The 18989-nt window shown below is 40.0% G+C and overlaps 1 long non-coding RNA gene across 1 annotated transcript; it reads left to right on the top strand.

The window, feature by feature from the left end:
* Window positions 1-622: 622 nt before the first annotated feature.
* On the top strand, window positions 623-15941 carry LOC115645829. Its single transcript, XR_003998837.1, has 3 exons — window positions 623-1214; window positions 11186-11259; window positions 14633-15941. It is a non-coding gene; the product is annotated as an uncharacterized LOC115645829 (long non-coding RNA).
* Window positions 15942-18989: the final 3048 nt, after the last annotated feature.

Below are 18989 nucleotides of genomic sequence, written 5' to 3'. Positions count from 1 at the left end.
AACCTCCTCAGGTACAGAGAAGGGCAACAAAAATTATTAGAGATATGGAATAGCTTCCATATGAGGAGAGATTATAAAAGATGGACTTTTCAGCTTGTAAAAGAGACGACTAAGGGGGAGGGATGTGATAGAGGTCTATCAAATCAAGAACGATATGGAAAAAGTGAGTAAGGAAGTGCTATTTACTTCTTCACGTAACACAAGAACCAGGGATCAACCAAGAAATGAGTAGGCAGCAGGTTAAAATACAAACAAAAGGAAGTACTTCTTTACAGGGTGCATAGTCAACCTGTGGCACTCCTTGCCAGGGAACGTTGTGAGGCCAAAACTATAACTGGGTTAAAAAAATAACTAGATAAGTTCATGGAGGACAGGTCTATCAATTGCTATTGGCCAACATGGCCAGGAATGAAACCCCATGCTCCGGGGGCGGGGGGGTCCCTAACCCTCTGACCGCCAGATGCTGGGACTGGACAGCAGGGAATGGATCACTTGATAGTTGCCCTATCCTGCTGATTCCCTTTGAAGCTTCTAGCACTGGCCACTGTTGGAAGACTGGATTACTAGGCTAGATGGACCATTGGTCTGACCCAGTACGGCCACCCTTATGTTCTTATCTTGTTGCTTGGATTTTCCATGTTTCTCCTCCACATTTGTACACTAATGTTTTTACTCTTATGTTTTTTTGCAAATGGTGATCAATGTGAAATAGTTACTCAGTAGCAAGTCACTAGATCATACACATTTTACAGATTCAGTGTACATCTAGATACTTTTTTGGGTAGGCTGATGCTGGGAGACAAGTTAGTAGACAAGGGAGTTAGAGGCTAGGGCCAGGCTCAAGTCATTGACTGTAAGTGCAAATGTAGCTGAATATCTCTTCATTTGCATGCATAATCACAGTAATCACATTCTTTAATATAGGTGTACATTTACATGCAGACCCCCAACGTAACTCCTTAAAAAATTTGGCCCTGCATATTTGCCAGGACCCTATTTCCAGTGGTTCATGTTGACTTACTGAGCAGTTGCTAGAGCAATGTTATTCTGTTTATGTACCCTCCACAGGCTCAGCTCTGCACGATGCTGGTACAAACGGAGTAAATATAGACAGAGCCCTATACAGATACAAAATTTGTATCCGCATCCGATCTGCAAACATGGTCTGCGGATAACCGTATCTGCAGATGAAGATATTCACGGATATAAAGCAGGTACCTGCAGATTTGTAGGGCTTTACACATAGGGAGATTTGTCTCCACAAAAGTAGCAGGGCAAAATCTTGCTGTTCTGCTCAAGAGTGGGCTAGCTGTGGGTTTGATCCTGATTCTGTTGAAGCCCTATCATTTTATATACTGACTAAAGAGGGAGTGGGCTGCCAGTTAAATGGTTTCAAGCCATCTGAGCAGGCTAGTTGTGTACTGAAATCAGAAGGACTTCTCCAATTCACAAGGAAGCAGAGCATCTATCTGAAATTTCCCCCAAATATTGACTGGAACCTTTTTACAGGCTCATTTTGAGAAGAGGTAAAGTCAAGCTTTACATTTTCTTTTTCTTTACAAAAGACCTATGAATGAAAAATACAGGAATGATGCACTGCCTATTCTGACCATTTGGGGGGAAATTTTCTAAAGGGCCTCAGACTGGTTTCTAAAATGTCACATGCTGTTCTGTAGTTTTCCTGAGGCAAATTTCTGCTTGGGCAAAACTCAGAAGTGCGTATGCAAATCACTATTTTATCTGCCCACACAGTACCCATCACTATGTTATCTTCAAAATTCCCCTGTAAGTTGGGAAAGTATTCATGTCTAAGGAAGTTACATGAACAATATCGTTCAGATGTATAATGTACGAATATCACCAGAGGATGGTCAAACCTAAAGGCAGTGCAGGCTATTGCAGCGGGGTGGTTACCCGCTCCTGCCCTGCGGGGCTTGAAACAGCCCAGGAGAGGGCTGTGGCAGGGGAAAAGTTGGGTTGACTGGGGAAGTGGCTGCAGCTGGGCTGCGCCCCAATCAGGCCACTGCTAGCCTGTATAAAAAGGCTGTGAGCCAGAGGCCAAAGGGTCTCCCTCTAGCTGAGGAGGGAGATGGACCTAGCTGCCTGAGTGCTAAAGGGTACTGGAGTGAAGCAGGGCTGGGGAAGGCCAGAGGAGCTGGGGAGCTCCAGGATGGCAACTCACCAGGCTGCAGGGCCTGGTCCAAGGCCCCTGGAAGTACTGGGTTGCAGAGAAAGGCAGCAGGTCAAAAACCCCCTCGCCTGTGATGACTGGCTTATACAGACTGCAGTTGGCCCCAGTATAAGGGGGCTAGATGGTGAGTAGCAGTGGCCCATAGGCTGAGGCAAGGTGGGGATAGAGGGTTGGGGGTTTCCCAGAGAGGGGAGACCCATAGAGACTGGTGGGGTCATTGCCAGGGGGCTGCCCCAGGGTAAAGGGTCCTGGGAGGGACACGGGGGCCAGCAGCAGCGGGACACCGGCCTGCACAGGGTGCTCCAGAGTCTGGAGAAGCTAATTCCTGAGATGACCAGCAGGAGGCGCCACAGGGGTAAGTCCCGCATGTCTACACGATATACTGATACAATGCATTTTTTAAGGGTGAATGAACCCTGAAAAACTTTCCAAAATAAGTGTATTTTAAAGTGGGATTTGAGTGAAAAAAAGGTGTCATGTGCCCAAGGGAACACTTTCATGCAGAAATTGAATACAGTCTCAAAATGTCAGACTACTTGATATATGTACACTAGTTTCAATTTTAGCAAGTTGCAAAAACTTAAGTCCACAAAAATGAAGTTTTAAGGATGCTTTTGAGCAGTTGGACCTACATGTATTATAAACTAGTATTACTAGTAAAAATCAGAGCAATATAAGATATGCAAAATGTGCTGTAATAGCACCCAAGTATTTATTTAGCTTCTTTTTAAGATAATACTATTATTGAATTAAAATGTATAGCTTTTTGTTGTTTCTTGGAGATTTGTAAAGTATGGCCCTATGTCACCATTTCATAGCAATGTGACAGCTATAATCAGGAAAATAAATAAAATGTGGTTCTCTCATTAAAAGCCTTCTAAAGCTTAAGACTTGTATAGTGAACAATCTGACTTCCAGTCCCCACAGGCTCATGCCTAAGTGCTGTGCTGCTTTTTTTGTAACAATCTGTCCTTCTAGAAGCAGCGAAGTTTAAAAAAAAAAAAAAAAAAAAAAAAAAAAAAAAAAAAAAAAGCTGAAGACAACAGGAGGTCCCTCTCACTTGTTAGCTCACCAGTCTTGATTGGTTAAAGACGTGATGTCCCAGTGAACAAATCTGGAAATGCATAGCGAGCATTCCCTAGCTTCAGAAGGCCCTGCTTGTGGTATATGGCCATGCAAACAGAAAGCATCATTGCAAAGTGATAAAACCGCTTCAAGCTATATAGCTTTAATGTTGCCGAAGCTTAACACAGAAGGAAAAAAAGGAGCAGGTTAGAGCACATTAGACATCCCCACATGAACTCTCACTACTTAATTACTCACCCTAAGCACTTTAAAATCCCTGTGATAATGGTGTAAGGGACTACAGTGCCAGACCATTTGAGTTAGAAATATTTACCAGAAGCTCTCCAGCAGCCAGGAGAGCATTGTTCTAATTTTAGTTATTTTCAATTTTATATTTTTTTCATGAAATATCCTATGATCTCTAAATGCAGAACATCAAAAATTCAAGTGTTAAAAATCTGCTTTGGGGAATAACTGCACAAATTGGGAGCAGTATTTTTGAATGTAATCTCATTTCAAAATCTACAGAAACAGATATTAGGTTTAGCTGTCATCACAATTTTCTGGTTCTAGCTATTTTCATACTACAGACCAATAACTTCAAGGTTCATAATGGGCTATGACAAAAAAGTAAATACATAAGATTTGATTAAACTCAAAATAGTTTTAGTATTTTCACATTTTTAACAGCTACCAATGTAGATTGTAACTCCAGGGGTTGAACCTTTCACATTCAACAGAATGCAGCCTGTTTCTTGATATTACATGCTGAGTGAGGAACAGTTTCTCTTTCAATAATGATCTCAGCTCCAGTGATGAGAGGCACCGGACTATAGAAATAAAGTCAGAAATCTGACATTTTGTTGGTATAATAGAACATTTTTTAAAACTTGCCCACTGGTTTGTGTGTGCAGCTAATGGGTACTCCCTCTCCTGTGGGTATCAACCATGCATCAAAAGACCAGGCAAACCAAGCTTCTCCCATTTCAGACACTCTGGGTGCAATCCTGGCCCCACTGAAGTCTATTGTAAAGCTTCCACTAACATCAATGGAGTAGGATTTCACTCTCCATTTTCAGAATACCCAGTTAATGACTTCCAAGCTGTCAAACAAACCTGGTTAGCCTACACCAGTGGTCACCAACCGGTCGATCGTGATCATATGATCGATCGTGATCTCCAGTGTTGAAGCGAGTCTGCCACTAAGGCAGGTTCCCTGCCTGTCCCGGCCCATGCTGCTCCCAGAAGTGGCCAGCGTGACCCCGGTGGTGAGGAGACAGGGGTCTCCCTCTGCATGCTGCTCCTTCCTCTAAGCACCACTCCCACAGCTCCCATTGGCCGGGATAGGGAGCTGTGGCCAATGGGAAATGTGGGGGCGGGGCTTGCAAAGAAGGGCAGTGTGCGGAGCCACGTGCTGCCCACCCCTCCACCCCCAAGGGCCGCAGAGGCGTGTTGGCACTTTCCAGGAGTGGCGTGGGGCCAAGGTAAGCAGGGAGCCTGCCTTAATGGCAGCCACGCTGAGCCACAGGCAGGAAGAAGCTGCTGGAGGTAAATGCTGCCTGGTGAGAGGCCACAAACCCCCAGCCCTGAGCCCCCTCCCAAAGCCAGCACCCGAAACCCCCTCCTGCACCCCCAGCCCTGAGCCCCCTCCCAGAGCCAGCACCCCATATTTCCTCCTGCACTCTGAATCCTCTCCTGCACCCCAAGTCCCACCCGACTCTCCTCCCAGAGCCAGCACCTCATATCCCCTCCTGCACCCCAACACTCTGCCCCAGCCCAGAGCCCCCTCCTGCACTCAAATTCCCTCCCAAAGCTTGCACTCCATACCCCCTCCTGCACTCCAACCCCCTGCCCCAGGATCAGCCCAGAGTCCCCTCCCACACTACGAACCCCTCAGCCCCAGCACCAAGTCCGCTCCCCCCTCTCAAACCCGTACCCAAGCCCAGTGAAGGTGACTGAGGATGGATGAGAGCATGACGGGGGGAGGATAGAGTGAGTGGGTCGGGGCTTTGGGGAAGGGGCCTAGTAGATCCTAGGTTGCCCTTAAATTCAAAAATGATCTTGGGCATAAAAAGGTTAGAGACCACTGGCCTACACTGATCACTCTTTGCCCAACTCCTCATCCCAAAAGGCTGCCTGGGTGAGTGTCCATGCTTGCTCACCAAGCCAAAGAAAGCCATTTAGAAGGTAAGAAATGTTGTTTGTCTGAGGCTTCTCTCCCCAATGTGGGTGATGAGCCTAGAGAGAGAGGACTTGAATGACAAGCTAGGTGGGCAACAATGACAGAAAGTGGGAGAAAAGAGTGCCTTGTTAATGGGACAACAGCTCCTTCCTACTAGGAAAGCAGGCAGGATTGTGGCATAATGACTGGAAGGATTTATGTTTAAATGCTACACCTACTGACGAGGGCAGATCCAGTGAAGCTTGGTGAAGATATAGACAGAGTTGCAGATATCTGATCTGCAGAGCTTGGCCATGGAGGCTTCTGGTCTCTTAGTCCAAGGATTATGGCTCTGGGCAACAGGATTTAATTGGATCAGGCTAGAGAGGCTTGCGGAGGCACAGGTAAACCAGATTCAGGAATTAATCCAATGGGAGGAGAGCACAGATGAGAACATTATGGGTTTCTCTCAAGAGTCTGAATGGGGGATAGGACCTTCTGAACTCCTGTGTCAGGGCAAGTTGGCCTGGATGGGGGGGATGAGTGCAAAGGACTCCAAATTATCCTCCTCCTTGAGGGGTTCTGCTTCCAGGGTGAAGGAAAGAGAGGGAGAAACTCTCTTTGGCAGTGAGGTAGTGGAAAACTCTCTGGAGAAAGTGAGGGAGGAGAGAACCCAGGGTGGATAAACTTAAATAAGAAAAAAAATTGGATTTTTTTTTTATAAAAAATGTTTGAGGAGAAAACCTAAAGATAGTTTTAATTAAGATGCATTATATCTCATAGAATCTCATCATGGAATTATAATCAGAGATTATAAATTCTAATAATCTAGTATGAGACAATATATTAAAGTAATGTTTAAGAAACATTTTGTAAATGAGTTCCAATAGTTTATGGACTAGGGACCCAATCTTATTAGGTTCCAGGGGCTTCTGTATACATTATAGAAGCCAAAATGTTAAGCTTCTCATGTTGACCTGGCTGACAGTCAATTTAATTTTTGTTTTTTAAAGAAGATATTTCATTTAACTATTAGTTCTGCTTCAGTTACCTTTGGTAAATGAAATAACCAAACAATCATTCATTTTCTGATATAGCTGTAAAAATAACCTGAAAAGTTTTCAAAATAAATCACTTTCAAAATGCATAGTGTATACCTTCTAAAAATGAAAGCTACATCTATCTCTGAGTTGTGAAGAATATGTATTAAGGTTATAATAGTCAACAAGAATGCACTTTTATGTAAAAATCCATGATTAAATAGAGTCTTCCTGACTAGTGATTTAAATCAATTTGATTTAAATCAAATCCAACCTGAGAGAACCTGTGGAAAAGGGGCCCACTTAGAGTTTCTCTGGGAGGAAAGTAGAAGAGAACAAAGGCCTCCCTTCAAAGGGGAAAGTAGGGAGATGATGTAGGCTCTGATGCAGGCAATGGCTCCGGAATTAAGACTTTGTTTTGAGGGACAAGCAAAGAGTGAGCAAATGGGGGCAGCCCTGGAAGGAATCCCCTACTTCCTCTTCCTCTCCACTATCCTTCCAGATCTGGATCTGGAGGAACACCGAAGCAAGGTGAATTCATCCAGTTTCACCCCCAGTCTGTGCCTTCTGGCAAGTAACTGGGTGGCGAAATTGCAGAGTCATTGCTTTGTTGGACCTTAGCTGCACAAAATATACAAGAATATAAGAAAAGATGCTTCTTGTAAGTAATCAGAAAGATGTGACTTCCTTCCAAAAAGCAAGGATGGATAGGCCTCAAAACTATGGGAAAAATAGCCTCACAACATGTGGCAACACCAAAACAGAAACAGACCATCGTTAAATATGATATAAAACTCCATTTCTAGTGTGCTATCCTATCCTAGGCAAAGACACCTTGAGGCATACTGACTTTGGTAGCATTTGTTTGCTTAGTCATGCTTAGTCGAGTTAGTAAAACTGTAACCACCTCCGTTTTACTGATATGTATCCAAAGATAACATCTCTGATTCACAAGTAGTGAAGCCATACGAGAATAATAAAAGGTATTTCCTCTTAAATATGCCTTTCAGAAGTTCTTCGTCACAGGCACAAGGGCCATCTCTCATTTTCAACACCAATTTATCACCTCTCTCCATTTCAGACAAAGCTGAGTTACCACATTTTGATTGTTGTAAAGAAATTAAACCCAAATTAACTAAAGCTGTAGACACATTTCTCATGTATACTTCATTCTGATTCTCTCTCACATCTGTGCCCTCATCACATTGAGGAATATGATCTTGAATGCTAGGCTAAATGTACTGTCCAATTTAATATCCTTCCTGATTCCCTTATTTCATTTTTACATCTATTACACAACAGTTACTTCACTGAAACAAATCAGCATTTTTATGATTATGAAAACATTGTTTATCTTACAGTTTTAAAAATAGGTAACCTAGTACGCCATTCTAAATGTCCTCAATTTGGTTTATTTTAGATAGAATGAAAATATTACAATATGGATAGTCCTAGTATATAGTGCAAGTACATTTTATTTCAGAAGGGTTGAGACAGGCTGAACCAGGATCCAAGTTGAGCCAGAAAGAAATGCATACAAAACATGAATTTCTAGCCAAAATATCTGTTTTAGCACGAGATGCACATTCTGTTTAGCTTTATAGAGTATCATTATTTCTAGTAACAAATTATAAAAAATTGGCCTATTTATGAGGTTTGTTAACATACTGTATTGCATTTGTGATAGACAGATTTGGTATATGAAAGTTTGGACTGATGTGACACTAAAGGATAGGAAGCGATAAAGTACGTGCAACTATAATTTTATAGTTTCTTCAGTGCTACATCAAAATGAAAGGCTTGTGTTACATATTGTTGCAGTACGTATAGGTACACTAAAGAGTTCTGAGGCACAGTAAATGCATTAACAAGTGAATACAAGTGAGTCTTAATAGTCCACTTTGAATTATAAGCTTAAATTTCTACCAACGGATGGAAAAAAAGCTCTCTGAACAGTTGACAAGTGGCATGTAACAGAATCCCCTACCCACTGAATTATTTTTCTAAAGATGATTGATGTGTCAAGGTCATGTGAGATCTTGAACAGGTGAAAAAAGATCAAGATACTGAACATTTTTTATATATATCATGTAAAATGAATATGATTTTGAGACCTTTTGGTCCCATCTCCACAAGGCTTTAAATGTAGTTTAATGCTGTTTAAAAAGGGTTCCAACTAAACTGACTGCCACCTAATGTAGGATCAAAGTATGCTCTATGTTAAACAATGCTGTAGCCTAGCTTGGGATTCACATCAGAAATTGATTTGAATTGAATCACATTTAAACAGAATTTGAACATATTTCCTAAACTTTGAGCCCCAGTAAGTACTGGTCCTTTGTTTCTGGATAGATGCAGAAAAATTCATAGTAACACACTAAAGGTGGAGATGGGTGGGTGTGTCTGTTATATAACACAGACTTGAATTACAAACATTTACTCCATTTATGGTCACGTTCAGTGGGACAAATAAAATATTAAAATATTTTATAAAAGTTTAATATAAGTTATTTAGTTTGATCATATAGAAAAAAAATCCCTTGAATTTACCGAAGTGCTCTCCACTAAGACGAAGAACTGCCTGGACTTCAATTTAATGTGGCAGATCCATATCTGATGTAAATTGTCATAGTTACATTACAATAGATGAGGATTTGCTCAAAAATCTTTAAACCGGGTACAGCTTGAATTTATGTGAGATTAATTTGCTGTCATAGGTATTTCTCTTCTTACTGACTGACTGGCAGATAACCAAATAACACAGCAGAGAATGACAGCTGCGCAGTAGGGAAAATAAAATGAAGTATTTGTATTTTCTTTTAATTGTTTATCTGCCCTATCAAATCCAGGAGTGATGGATTTTCCCAACACTTTATATATAAAGTGGTGTTCTAATATTGGATTTTAATTTATTTTAAAAATGTTCAGTTTGTATTAGATACACAACAAAAGGATTTTTAATAGGAAAAAAATTGGTCAACCATCCTTTCCACCCAAAAATAACTTTAAAATTAATCACAGAAGATTAGCATTCTCTGGCTTTAAATGGAGGCCATTCAGAAAGCTAAAAATGAATTTCAGGGGAACAATGTTGCTTTCTTTGTTTTTGAAGTGTTCATGTTTGAATAACATTATGGTTTGAAGAGCTCTCATTTACAAAGATGGTGAATACTAAGAATTACCTATATTTATTACTACAATTTATCATGTCTGGACAATAAGCATGGAAAAACTATGCCCATATATCAATACACAAAGAATAACATTATTCTTAGTGTACAGGCATTATCAAAAGTTACATTACAGGTGTGTCTGGAAAATTCATTCTGTTGCAAATTCATGACAATGAACTTATTAAAATACCTTGCTAATAATTGTTATAATACCATTACTTCACACTTACGAGTACTTTGTATTGTCAAAGTGCTGTGCAAGCTAACTAATTTATTGCAATCAGCAATTGTACACCCATTTTTAATATCCATTCGATATATGTAGTATTACCCATTACCAAGGTCAATCGATCCTCAACTCTGGCTGTAGTTTATTTAAAGACTTTATAATTTTACTACTTAAGAGCAAGTCCTATTGAGGTGTTATCTCACCATTTATATTTTTTCAACACTTATGATACCGTTATCACACTCTTAAAATAAAAAAAAGCCTGTATCATGATCCAGACCAGGTTTAATGTTCTCTTTTTTGGGGAAAAAAATAAAATAAGAAATGACATATTTCTAAGATTTTAATCACTCTCTTAGCGCTATCAACAGAGGAAAAATCAACAAAGCAGCAATGTTGTTTAGGAAAACAGCAGAATCTAGTTGATATTTAGAGTACATAGCCAGGGCTTTAAATCCTTTGTAAAATGTGTACAAGATATTAAAATGATAAACTTTGTATATCAATAGTTATTTTATGACAGTTATGCTTTAAATTTTCTATTAAATTGTGATTTATTAGCTTGTTACTTTGAAGATTATTCAGTGTGCACAGAACGGATTTACTGGTGCATTTAATGAGCCAAGAAGGTAGTAGGATGAACATGAAAAGATTGTTTTTACATTGTAGTGCATGAGCTATTTGATATTTCTAACACAGTACAAAAGAAAGCTTCTCTGTAGATTGATCATGGTTCAGTTAACATCACTGAATATCTAATACCTCCAACTCAATTAATTCTCACCTGATTAAGATCAGACTGATATTCAAACTAAATCATCTCTCCAGTCAAGTAGAAATCAATATTTCTGATTTTACTTTTAAATTACAACAACAAATAAAATATATGCATCTCAGTATGCCAAGAGTGGCTTTCCTATTCTAGTCTACTATGGCTTGCATAACACAGCTGATTAAAGAATTATTCTAATTTGGGCACCAATATATATAAAATAAGATTAATTTGAATACAGAAAGATGGAATGAAGTAATTAAATACATCTTATATAGGGAAAACAAAAATTACATAAAATAAACCCTGACTCTTTTCAAATAAATCTCACTGTTACCAGACCAAATATTTCATTTGCCTCCCAATATTCATGTTATAACACACTAATATCCCAAACTATATACCAGCTTCCCCAGACAAACACCTCCAAACTGGGGGTGGCAGACAGGCAGACAATTATTTCATAACACGCTCCGTGGGAGAGGGGAAAACCAAGAATCCTTTTAAGGGGGGATTATTCACAATATCAAAAGCCACTTTTTCTATTCCAACAGTGCTCTCTCAGCATGGAATGGCGGCCACCTCTTGAAGTGACAACTTGATCAGTGGATCCTACAATAAGTTGAAGGTCTCACTCTCCAGTATGAAATGTTGAAAAATGTCTCATAGTTGAAAGGGGAATACACACACAGAAAACTGGTAGAGGGAAAACCAGGACTAAATCCGTGTCTAGAGGAAAGTTGCTGGAATCCTCTGAATTAGACTGCCTCTTCAAATCCACAGTATAGCAACTGCATGTGTCAAAATTCAGGAACCAATCTGAAGCAGTTGAACTGCCAGGGACAAAAATGCTGCCATATTGGATCAGACCAATGACCCATTTATTCCACTAACTTGTTTCCCTCAACAGCTAGTAACACCTGCCTCAGAGGAAGATGCAAAAAATCCTGCAGTAGGCACCTATGGAATAACCACTCCTCAGGGGACATTTTTTCTTTACACTCATCTGGTAGAAGCTTGGCGTATGCCCTGATGCATGAAGTTTTCTGTCTCTTCCAGAACACCTGAACACATCTTTAGGTGGTGTAAACAGGCATATCTCAACTAATGTTAACAGAATTAGGTTGATTTACATCAGCTGAGAATTTGGCCCTTGGCTATTTGGTGGTGGTCTTTTAAATCCTTATCCATATCAATGTCAAATCCTTTTTTGAACCCTGCTCGACTCTTGGCCTAAATGTAGGATCAAAGTACTCTTGGCCTAAAAGATGTACTCAAAGTTCTAGAACATCCCTGCCTGTATGATCATATTCACCTGCCTGATCTTTAAAGTAGCGATAAAATGGCAAAGAAACAAGGAGAAGAGAGATCCCATTAGGATCTACAGAGGCAACACATTCACAATATTTCAGGTGACTGATAAACTTTCTCATCTGATTGCCTCTGTGAAGCCCCACCATAGGAGATTAGCAGCAGTAGTAACCACCAGGAGGAGGGCTGAGAAGTTAACTGAAGACTAAAGGACTGCCCTCCTGGAATAAAAACGCAGTTTGGCTCTACATCGGAAATAACAGTGTTGAGTAAAGGAGTAAACTGAACTCTAATGGTGCCTTTATGAATCTAAGAGACCAACTACGGACAGGACTCTAATGTCTGGTAGCGTTACACTAAAAGCTCATAGCACAGTTGGACAGAATCATATTTGGATTATTGGATAACCTCTGGGCTGAGATGGCTTATTCTTGGCCTTTGAAGAAAAGCCCAAGAGGGGGACAATCTCCTGAAATGGCTTGATCATTTCCAAGTAAGATCTCAAAGCTCTTTTGACATGCCATTGATGCCATCTGTCCTCTCCCAGCATGCTAAGAGACTTTTGTTTCTTTGTCTTGTACTTTACAAGAGACATAAGACAACATGGCATCTCTTCTTTACTTCCCCATTTGCTTATCAGCATCATCTAGAACAGGGGGTCTCAAACTGGGGGTCGGGACCCTCAGGGGGTCAGGAGGTTATTACATGGTGGGCCACGAGCTGTCAACCTCCACCTCAAACCCTGCTTTGCCTCCAGCATTTATAATAGTGTTAAATATATAAAAAGTTATTAATTTATAAGGGCGGTTGCACTCAGACTTGCTATGTGAAAGGGGACACCAGTAAAAAATGTTTGAGAGCCACTGCTTTAAAATGTCAGCATAGCTCTGGGAATAGGATAGGTTAACTTTTTGCTTCCTCTGCTTATTGGCTGTATAGCTGCTGGGTAAAATGAAACCCTACTTTAGTTTCTAAACATGCAAAGATCACAATTCTTAAGTCATGTCTACACTTAAAACGCTACAGCAGCACCGCTGCAGTTGTGTCACTGTAGCACTTCAGCATAACCACTCACTACAATGACAGGAGGGGTTCTCCCAAGAGGCTGGAGCTAGGTCGAGGGAAGAATTCTTCCATCAACCTAGCGCTGTCTGCACCAGGGTTTAGGTTAGCATAGTTAAGTTTCTTAAATGTGCATTTTTCAGATCCCGGAAAGACAAAGCTATGCCGATGTAAGTTTTCAGCCCTGAGTTTGTTTGTTTTTTCCCCCAATAAAAAAGAACTAGGTTTAAGAGATTTATTTAAAAAAAAAACAAAACAGTTTGGAGAATGCTCTTAGCCTGACTGTTGGGAGTTCCTTAAATTTAACTATGGTCTTAAAACTAATTGCCTTTAGACACACATTACAATATAATGTGCATTTTATACAATGAAAGGAAACTACAATTAGTGTTTAATTTGTGCCAGGGCTGAGCCCCAGCACCTCTAGGTTTGGCAGTGAATAATCCCAGCACCTCTGGCTTGCTGAATCAGTTATGAAAGTAAAAAATTGCCAGATCCTGGGCACCTCTTTCGTTACAAATTAAGCACTGAGTATAACGTCCATAAAGTTTTTGGGTTTTTTTAAGTCAGGGTAACAAAGTAACATTTGAAATAGAGACTTTACCATTCAACTACTCTTCTACTTCCCTTTTTGCAAAAAGTTATAGCAAATGTTATCTTTTTCAGGATAGGGCCTCAAATGATTAGAGGCATGGAAAAACTTTTATGAGAAGAAAGTCCTGCTCTTTTAAATCTATCTGCCCACTCATATTCTTTTCCACTCTAAAGATGTGCAAAATAATTAATGGCATAGAGAAGGCAGACTGAACTTCTGTTCTCCTTGTCTCATAGGACGACAAACAAAGGGATATTCAACAAAAGCAAAAGGCAGTGAAAGGAAATTTTTCACACAATGCACATAGCCTGTGGAACGGATTGCCACAAAATATTACTTAGGCCAATAATTAAGCACAGCTCAATACTGGACATTAATATAGATAACTACTACAGTTATAACAGTAAGGATTTAAAAAGGAATTTGGGAATGGCTTCAGGGCACAGTACAGACTTGGATTTATGAGGTTTAGAAAGAACCTTTTTGCAGGAATGGGGTTATTCCATAACTGCCTGATGCAGGATTACTTCCATCTTCCCCTGATTCAGCTAGCGCTGACTGCTGCGGTAAGAGATTGGACAGTGACCTAGATGGATTAAAGGTGTGACGCAGTAGGGCAATTCTAATGGCCATTTTTAACTATTGGTGCAGCACCTTGCACAACTGCAACTGATTAATTACTGCTGTAATATCAAAATAATTCATGTTTATTTCTCCCACATTACTTGCCAACTCTGTTTATCCTGTGTTTCATACCATCACAGTATACAGGTGCTGAAAAACATAAAAGGTCTTAACTTCTTAAATAAATTCTGAAGAAAGAAAAGGAATAGCCCAGTTTCACCTGTGTTTAAAAAAGCAAAATATTTAAAAGACAAGATATCATGAAAAGCAATCTGATTCAAAATCAAAATGTAAAACTGAACATGAGTGGGGGTAAGTGATTTACTAAATAATGACATAGCTACAACAAAAGATTTTTTTTCAATGTTGTATCTTAAAAGTGTAACTGAAGTTTACTTTTTGACTACAGCTGATGGTTCAAGGGACACTTGGAAGACACGCACTGCTGCTAAAAGGTAACTGCCATATCTCAATGGCACAACAATTTCAATAGAATTTCAACTTAAACAGTAGCAAAAGAGAGTTGGGGCAGAAGAAATGATAGAGGGCAAGAAGCAAATAGCAAAGTATATTGTCCAGAGTTACCAGGCTCAACATTTGACCTGATCTGACTTCTTTCTATTCCGTACGTGGTTTTTGCACAAAATAAAAATGCTACCATATATTGTTTTAAATTAAAAAAAAAAGTCAGTTCTAGCACCTCCACCTAGATGTGCAAATAAACCAAAAGAACAGTGTAAAAAGCAAACACCCCTCCTCTCCACGATGGAAAAAAAAGACGTGTTAAGCCTTTAAGGCTCATTAATACGAGGAAGAAATGCTTTTAAAAGCCTATCATGAAAAACACCTTGATGTTCTTTGAAGTGCACATACTCTCCTTTAATTTACTTTACACTTAGTTGCTTGGGTTTTTGTCATCTCTAGAATGCCTGCTTTCAAATAGATTTCTCAGGTCAAAATAGCTGTAAAAAGTGAGTAGGCTTTGTCAGGTTGCAAATATATAGTATGCAACAAATGTAGTCATCTTCAAGTCTATTCATCAAAATTGCTTCAAACAAGTGCTACCTTTAAGAGTGTGGTTTTAATTTAATTTTTCTCCCCACCCTATGCTAATAATCCTTGACATCAAATGTTACAATATCAGGCGCTGGAAGAGGCAGAACTGGAACAAATGCAAGCTCCCCCGTGGCTACTGCCTGTCAATGCCTGGTTCTATATAAGCAACCTACATCGGACTTGAGCAGTGCAACGTAGCCTCAGTGCTGCTTTTTCCCCTCTCCTTTGGGAGAAGCTGTCCCACGTACAGAGGCATCTGAAAGCAAGTGTAACATAGTTGATAAAATACAGCCACTTCATAGTGACTGACTCCTTAGCTGAACTCTCTGCCTAAAGAAAGTCAGTCTGTAAAAGCAGAGATACATGGTGAGTAGCTACACTGGCAACAAGCCAGGAGCACAGTCTAAAGAGAAGACCTCTTTCCACCACAAGATGGAGATAAAGCAATTTGTTCTTCTCCTGGAGTGGCAGTCACATACCAAAAACTGTACAGCTACAGCAGCTGAGGCTTAACACTATTTCATCTTTGCTTAATCAAGTCACTGTACTTTCTGTGGAAGGACCTTTTCCATTCAAAATTAAATGGAACATACAGAATATAATATTGTGTGTGTTTCTTGTCTGAATAAATAACAAATCTTCCACAGCTGGAACCAGATCATGTCTTGTGTCCCTTCACAGGGGATGGCCAGGAGAGGGGAGTTGTGGCTGGCTGCAACCTGGCTTCCAGCCACCATGTACCCCCATGCAGGAACAGGGCAATCACAATCCTCCTTTTGCTCACAGGGCCACAAGCCACCCTAAAGTGTTGCACGAAAGAGACAGTACCATAATCGCAGCCAGGGCTTCTTTTCTACATTGGCATTTTACAGCACGGTAACTTTCTCACCCAGGGTGTGAAAAAGCACCCCCCACGAGCACTGCAAATTTCAGCACTGTAACATGCCAGTATAGACAATGCACCAGCGCTGGAAGTGTAGCTAGCCCTTCGTGGAGGTGGGGCTTTTTAGAGTACTGGGTGAGCTCTCTCCCAGCACTATGCTGTGACTACACAAGCCATGTTAAAGTGCTGCCACAGCAGCAGTGCTTTAACATGGCCAGTGAAGACATGCCCCCAGACAGTTGACCAGGCTCTTTGTGGAGTATGCGGCACCATCCTAGAGGCGCAAACTCCTCCTATCTATTGGGAAGCAACTGTGCATCCCAAGTCAGAGTCCTGCATGGAACTCCCTGTGAATTGTTATGGCTCCATCCCCAGTACAGGATGTGTAACATGTTATTCTTATCTTGCTTTAAACATATAGAGCCAAATATTTAAGAGCAGCCTCCCATTTTACAAATGTACATGGCTGAGAGCTGGACTGCTGGTGAAGAAAGATACTACTCAATCGAGTAAGAGTGATAGACTCTGGATCATATATTTTAATGTTTCTTTTTCAGAAGCATTTTATGCTGTGCTTACATACTGAAATTTATCATTAAAAAAGAATATTTTGGGTCCTTGTTACAGCTGCCATGTTGAGATAAAATATGCACATATCTGTACTTGAAAAGAAGAATGTGTATGTTCGATTATACGGGGCAGTATAAGATTTATGATTTCCTCAACTGTTTGTTTCCATATTTTTTAAATAGTTGGGTATTCAACATTTAGTAATAGTTGAGTACACTATCACAGCTTAGCAACTTGAACTGCTTTTGAACAAAGTACTTGTGGGTTGGGGACTTCTTAAGTAGTGGGTTTTTTTAATTACACTTCTTCATTCACTTACATACACAAAACGAGGGTACAATTTTTAAAAGTTCAAATTCATGGCTTGGAGGAGCAGCCAGCTTATTTAGAGAGTGAATAATATTGGCCAACTTAATAATGGTTGAAAGCCAACATCCAAATTCCCCCAGTAGCTTTGAAACTGTTGTGAAAATATTTTTTCAGCAAAAATGCACTACGAGCAAGAGTGACTCGTATTTTGTAAGGGTTATGGAAAATAGTGAGAATGCACTACATACAAGTAGTATATCACAAGACTTTCAGTCCCTGATTCAGGAAATGACTTTAGAGCACGTAACTCTAAGCATGTGTTTGTCCTGCTGACATCAATTTGGTCAAGTACATTCCTGAATCAATGCCTCAATCAGAGTGCTCTTAGAGTCCTTTCGATCACCTTTCCAAAATACTGCTCAGTTCTGCTTGTAATCAGTGCACTTGGCTCAGTCACCACCCATTTTCTTCAAATATGGTTGCTAATGAGCTTTCAAGGAGATATAACCAAATGCAATCTTCAAAGGGATAACAAGTTATTTTTGATCTAGAGCGTGACGATGACACATTAGACAAAAGCCAAAATTTCAAACCAGTGTAAGGCTTGAGTTACTGGTCACTAAAACACCTTAATTTTTATTTCAGACTTTTCAGAAACATTCAGCATAAATCTGGTTATTTTCAGGTCAAAGCAATCTTCTAAGCCAAATCAACATGGGGTTTATTAATGGAAGTTTATGACCAAATTCACTATGGAGGAGTTACCACTGCTCTATAACAAGTTTAATAAATAAACGTGTGTAAAAATAGGGAATAAGCCTGAGCTCATCTGCTCAGTGACTCTGATGAGGACCTGTCCTTGTCAGCAAGACTTCTGATGAAGGGGCAAGTCCCCTTGGGGACTTAGCTGAGCTCAGGGTGTAGGATTTTCCTGCATCACTAGTCCCAGAGCCACAGTCTGGATATGAACTGCCAGGTGGGGATGGACAGGGGAGAGAAAGAAGTAGGAAGGGGCAAGACTGCCACCACAAATCCAAGGTCTGCAACCCAATAGCCACTGCTCAGAGCAGAATTGATGAGGGAAGTTGTTTGCTGTGACTGGTGGACAGACACAGACAATTGAGGCTGTGATACAGTGCCCAAGCTTATAGGGAATACCATGCCACAGTCTATCAATAGCTGCTTCTGTGACATTAGTGCACATGGTAACCAAACAGTTAGTACTAAACCAAAAGAGTATCTGTATAGGGCTTTATTAATAAAACCTGGTTTTAACTTCACTATACAGGAGCTACCACATCTCCAAAATAAAGCCAGTTATTAGATGCTTGTATAAAAGTTATGTAAACTGAAACACTTACAGACAAGCAGAGGGGTTGAAAACAAGCCTTTGGCCAAAAAATACCTTCTTAACTGTGAAAGAACCAGAAAACAGAAAGACCGGAAGTCTGTTTGTCAAATCATGGCACAGTGGACTTGGGTCTGATCTCACATAAATATAAAATCTACGAAGTGCCACTGACTAATAGAAATACCCTTGATTTATACCAATAGAGGCAATAGCAGAATCAGGGCCTACAGCTGCAACAGAGTTAAACCCCCACATTGTATGCAGATGAGGTAACTGTATGTTAAACACATTTGGGGTTTGGAAGGAGACAAGTGTTTGCATATTTATTGTGAGTGCACCTGTAGTATGTGTTTTAAAAGTTGGATTCCATTAGGTTTTTGAAATATTTATTTGAAGGGTGGCTTTTTCCCTCAAAGCTTTTAATTTGAATGACACAAATAGTTTTTAAAAATATGTATTCCTTTTGGGATATAATATCTTTTCATAAGAGTAATGAGACTGGAAGAGCTAAAAATGTTTGCATAAACAAAACATTAAATATTTAAAACACACAACTACACTTTAAAAAATGTAATTGAAATTTATCTATGTGTTCCA

This window comes from Gopherus evgoodei, chromosome 2, assembly GCF_007399415.2.
Source record: "Gopherus evgoodei ecotype Sinaloan lineage chromosome 2, rGopEvg1_v1.p, whole genome shotgun sequence".
Lineage (NCBI taxonomy): Eukaryota > Metazoa > Chordata > Testudines > Testudinidae > Gopherus > Gopherus evgoodei.
The sequence above is the reverse complement of the archived record's forward strand: the minus strand, read 5'-3'. Positions and strand labels throughout refer to the sequence as shown.